Below are 5,875 nucleotides of genomic sequence, written 5' to 3' on the forward strand. Positions count from 1 at the left end.
AGTTTTAGGTTTGGATTATACTAAGATAGATGCATGTTCTAATGATGGCATGTTGTATTACGAGGAGCATGCAAATGCAACAAGTTGCCATGTTTGTGAGACTCCTAGGAGGAAATCAAATGATAAGGAGAAACCAAATGGGAAGACCCATAGAATTCCCTTAAAGATTCTAAGATACTTTCCAATCAAGAAGAGGTTCCAGAGGTTATTCATGTGTCCGGAAACTGCAAAGCTCATGATTTGGCATGCAAATGGGTGTGAAAAAGAAAATCTTTTACGACATCCAGTGGATGGTCAAGCTTCGAAAAACTTTGACAAGTTGTTTCCAAATTTTGCGAAAGAAACTCGCAATGTGAGGTTTGGATTAGCCATTGATGGATTTAATCCTTTCAACTCGATGAGTATTGTACATAGTACATGGCCGGTAATCTTGATCAATTATAATTTGCCCCCATGGATGCTAATGAAGCCGGAGTTTTTGATGCTAGCATTACTTATTCCCGGCCCTTTATCCCCTGGTAATGATATCGATGTATATCTACAACCACTAATCAAAGATCTTAAGGATCTCTGTGATTTCGGGATACAAACGTACGACGCTTCTAGTAATCAAATGTTTGACATGCATGTAGCCTTGATGTCCACTATTAGTGACTTTCCGGCATATGCAATGTTGTCGGGATGGAGTACAAAAGGAAAACTTTCATGTCCGTGTTGTCATTATGAAACAGAAGCTAAATTTTTCAATCACAGTCACAAGCATTGCTACATTGGGGGTTACCCTAGATTTTTGGATTCATCACATCCTTGGCGTTATGACAAGAGGAATTTTAATGGGAAAATTGAGGAATGAAATGCACCTGTCCGTTTGAAAGGGACATAAATTGTTGAGCTACTTCGTGACTTTCCAATTAATTTTGGACAGAAGCAGAAGAAGGAAAAGAACCCTAATGATACAAATCCATGGAAAAAGCTGTCTATACTTTTTAACTTGCCTTAGTGGAAGCATTGTTCAATTCCTCATAATCTTGATGCGATGCATATAGAAAAAAACGTATGTGAACAAAAGCGTTTGTTTTGCCAAATGATAAAAAATGCATTGTTCAATTTTGGACATTGTTAGACATACCAGGGAAGAGCAAGGATCATAAAAATGTTCGTAAGGATTTGAAAGAACTTAACATGATGCCTGAGCTTCAACTTATAGAACTCGAAGATGGTAGCGAAACAATGCCACGATCACGCTTTTGGATGACTGTAGAACAAAAGCGTTTGTTTTGCCAAATGATAAAAAATGCAAAACTACCGCAAGGCTATGCTTCAAATATTTCTCGATGTGTGCAAGTTGGAGAAAGGAGAAAATCTGGATACAAGAGCCATGATGCTCATTTTTAATGCATTATTTGCTTCCACATGCTGTGAAGACAACACTACCCGAAGATGTTGCAACTCCCTTAATACAATTGTCTAACTTCTTTAAGGGTATATGGAAAAAAGCCATTAACCCTCAAGATGTTGACCTTATCTAGTCTGAGATAGTTGAAATTCTTTGTCAATTCACTAGTGGAAAAAAGCAGAAGGGCTGCGCTGAAAATGGCATGTAGGGCTGCACTTTTTGACAGCAGCCCTTCACTTTTCAAGTAGGGTTGCGCTAGTCAAGCACAGCCCATCAAGTAAGAAGGGCTGCGCTAGTTTACAAAAAGCGCAGCCCTTCTTACTTGAAGGGTTGCGCTAGTTCTAAAAAGCGCAGCCCTTTTATGAAAGAAGGGCTGCGCGTTTTAGAACTAGCGCAGCCCTTCTTACATAGAAGGGCTGCCCTTTTATGAAAGAAGGGCTGCGCCTTTTATAACTAGCGCAGCCCTTCTTACATAGAAGGGTTGCGCTAGTTCTAAAAAGCGCATCCCTTCTTTCATAAAAGGGCTGCGCTTTTTTGTACTAGCGCAGCCCTTCTCCTAATTTTTTTTTTATATAATTCTGCATGCCTGCACACCACCCAGACCTGCACACACAGCACCCCTGCAGACCCACTGCCCACCCCCAGCCCCCACCCCCAGCCCCCACCCACCAGCCCACCCACTGCCCACCCCCAGCCCCACCCACCAGCCCACCCCACTCCCCACCCACTGCCCACCCCCAGGTAATACGATAATATATGACAAGTGGAGAAAGGTAATAATTAACTTCATATATATTTAATAATGTAAAAAGTGTAAATGGGATTGATAGAAACTAGTACATTCGAGCTAAATCTCATCCTATGCAATCATCGGTAATGTGGGATGCCAACTTATCCCGAACTTCATCAATTTCTTCTTTGGTGAAGTTCCTCAAACGTGGTGTGGAATTCGCATAAACCTTGCAAAACAACCAAGGAATAAACACACATATAAGAATTCATCATTTTACCGTAGTTAGTACTTCTAAAAATGACATATACCTCCCGAAATTCAATCAAAATCAAATGCAAGCCTAAAAGTCTACACACTAGTTATAATATATCTCATATAATCATGTTCAAAGAGAATTTGGGGTTAAATCACTCCATAAGTACATTTTGGGAGCGAAAGGCCAAAATAGGCCGGAAATGGCCTTTTCGTTCCCAAATGCAACCAACAACAAATCAAGCCTAAGAATCCACATACTAGTTATATTATGCCTCATATAATCATGTTCAAAGAGAATTTGGGGTTAAATCACTTCATAAGTACATTTTGGAGCAAAAGGCCAAAATAGGCCAAAATAGGCCGGAAATGGCCTTTTCGTTCCCGAAATGCAACCAACAACATATGCAAGCCTAAGAATCTACATTAGTTATATTATGCCTCATATAATCATGTTCAAAGAGAATTTGGGGTTAATCACTCCATAAGTACATTTTGGGAGCGAAAAGGCCAAAATAGGCCGGAAATGGCCTTTTCGTTCCCAAATGCAACCAACAACAAATTGCAAGCCTAAGAATCCACATACTAGTTATATTATGCCTCATATAATCATGTTCAAAGAGAATTTGGGTTAAATCACTTCATAAGTACATTTTGGGAGCGAAAAGGCCAAAATAGGCCGGAAATGGCCTTTTCGTTCCCGAAATGCAACCAACAACATATGCAAGCCTAAGAATCTACATACTAGTTATATTATGCTCATATAATCATGTTCAAAGAGAATTTGGGGTTAAATCACTTCATAACTACATTTTGGAGCAAAAGGCAAAATAGGCCGGAAATGCAACAAACAACAATTGGAAACCTAAAAGTTACATACCTTTCGAAGATCACCAACATCTTTGCAATAGTTGACGATATCGAGCATGAACCTCATGACGTAATACCCACACGCAAGTCCACCTTCTTGTACCGGACACTAAAATTCACCAAAGATGCAATAAATGACATGTTAGATGTGTATTATGTGTTTCTATAAAAGGATGCAAAAAATTACTCATGTTACCTCGACTAAATACCAAACAGGAGGTTTTCCTTGTCGAAGTCCAGATGCAGACGCTTCTTTCACACACTACATCAATAGATTATTATAAGATTAGATGTACATTTAATATTTAATAAGCTAAGTGTGCATATAGTTTCGATTAGGCTACCTATTTAACAATGATTTGACTAGTAAGGACCGTATTGTTCCTTTACGCAAAGAATCAAAGTGGTAGACTTCGTTACGTGACAAACATATTGCAATCAGTGTCCAATGGTTCCTACAACAATAAAAATGTTATTCTTATCGTAAAAACATAGGTAGGTCAATTTAATTAATTAAAAAGTGAGTTTAAGAAGCATACGATTCAATGTAAGGAAGAAGAATGATCTTATATCCATACGAGAACATGCGTTCAAAGAATCCTTGAGATATGCTTTCACCTCCTCTTTCGTTTTTACGCAACTGTTATCTCGTACAAAGCTTGGACATAACCAACCAAACATTGGCTGACTAGATCGCCTCAAATCATTGTATAATAGCCTGAGAATTCATATTGATAAAAATAAAACTTACTTATTATAGAAGTTATTATTAGTTGGATTGAATACTACTTAATTAAGGCATATATGTATATTTATTATTAATAATATACTAATAAGTATTACCTCATGAATGTTTGTATCATGGAAACATTCAACTCGTCCCCAAGTAAGAATTCTTTAATATCAACCTTAGAAATGAAGGTCGATGTTTCCTCAATGTAGTGGAATTGGTGGTCCGACAACTTAATCTCAATCATTGCTTCATCGTCTGCATCGCTAACGCACTCATGTAGCCAGAAGCACGGTTGAGTAAGGCCTTGCACCACCTCCATATCCGTAATGAGTGGAGACTTTGCCGTAGAAACATTTACTTGGCACGTCGGCCTCCTGAGGTGAAGCTACCTTCTTTCCCTTCCTGTCGGCCTTCCCCGAACCCTAGTAATTAGTTAAATTAAAAGATATTACTGACAATCATATATAGGAACTATAAAAAAAATATGTATATAACTTATGTTAGACATTGTACCTGATCTGATAACCGCACCAATGCACGCGGCCATAGAATATAACTGCCAAGGCAGCATCAGAAATAACTGTACACCTCCTGCATTCGGCAGCGGAAGAGGAAATGCTTCGAAACCGGGCACAATGTCTGAAACGCTGACCACAAGTGAATATCAGCGACTGCGCTGGTTGTGCAATCGTACCCGGTCCCTAGGGGGCTGTACAGATCCATAAGCCACGATAATGAAACTACCATGACCATCTCCTTGATTTAGTAGCTCACATGGTGTCTCACCTTTAAAAAAAACTCTATTCATAGTTAGTCTATGAAACAACATATTTAAGAACAATAGTTGTGATATTAAATGATTACCGTGAACTCCGGATATGGATGAGGCTGCGTAGGAACAGGCTGCGCAGGAACACCGCCCTGCGGGAAAGCACCAAAAGTTGGTAAGCCCATCTGCGCCAAAATGGCGTTGAAATTCTGAGTCATCTCCGCTCGGAGCTCCTCCCGAAGCTTCGCTTTCATAGCCTCCACATCTATGGCAGCTGCTAAATTGACACTAGAGGCACTGGATCTTGACGTAGAGGTGTATTGATCACCATACACCTTTCTCACCCCGAGGCGGACACCTCCTACGCCCCTCACACGTCCATACTGGTCCCGTCCTAGAGTCTCGTGTAAGGCATCAACTTGTCCTCTAGGAGTGAACTCACTAGTTACCTCCTTTTCCTTCAAGCCAATCTGCATAAGGATAAGAGAGAAATACTCGTGAGCGCACAAGTTATATTATTATGTAAACCTTATCAAAAACTTATAATATGTACTTACAATGGCATTAGCTATCTGTTTTGTTGCGGGATCAGGTATGACTCTCTGTCCCTTTGCATCAACCCCATGCATGGAACACCACCAATCGAGCGCTCTATCTGGTTGCCGCTGTGCAACTGTCGTCGTAGAGCTAGTGCCCGTTCGTGGTCGACGCAATCGGGGTAATGGTTGTACATCCACGATTCTCTCGCCTGACCATACGACTGAGCACCAGATGGTGATAGTGCTTCCTAGCTTTTGCATTCGCGCTATTTTTAGCCATATGCCTGAAACAACAAATATAAACAAAGGTTAGATATGATATTATACAATAATATTGGATCTAAAAGTATTTAATCTTAGCTAGTAAAAAATTCTTACAACAGCTTCTGGGGTTGTTTTTGTTTGACAAATGCATCCACTCCTCAGCTGTGATATGCCTCCATATCTGTATGGAAGCTTGAGGGCTCCTCAAATGATGTGCCTGTGAAGCCTCAGAAGAAGGTGTTGCTCCCCGTCGTAGATCTTCTTCTTCTTTGTTCCCCCACTTTTCTCCTTTCGTGATCCACCCCGACACTAGCTTGGC

General features: G+C 40.2%; 1 long non-coding RNA gene across 1 annotated transcript; it reads right to left on the reverse strand.

Annotated features, from left to right (window-relative positions):
• Positions 1 to 2,248: 2,248 nt before the first annotated feature.
• LOC130591607 (uncharacterized) lies at positions 2,249 to 3,496 on the reverse strand. The gene is made up of 3 exons (XR_008969454.1): positions 3,448 to 3,496; positions 3,262 to 3,360; positions 2,249 to 2,355 (listed from the first exon to the last, which is right to left on the reverse strand). It is a non-coding gene; the product is annotated as an uncharacterized LOC130591607 (long non-coding RNA).
• Positions 3,497 to 5,875: the final 2,379 nt, after the last annotated feature.

The sequence above is a fragment of the Beta vulgaris genome, chromosome 5 (genome assembly GCF_026745355.1).
Source record: "Beta vulgaris subsp. vulgaris cultivar EL10 chromosome 5, EL10.2, whole genome shotgun sequence".
NCBI lineage: Eukaryota > Viridiplantae > Streptophyta > Magnoliopsida > Caryophyllales > Amaranthaceae > Beta > Beta vulgaris.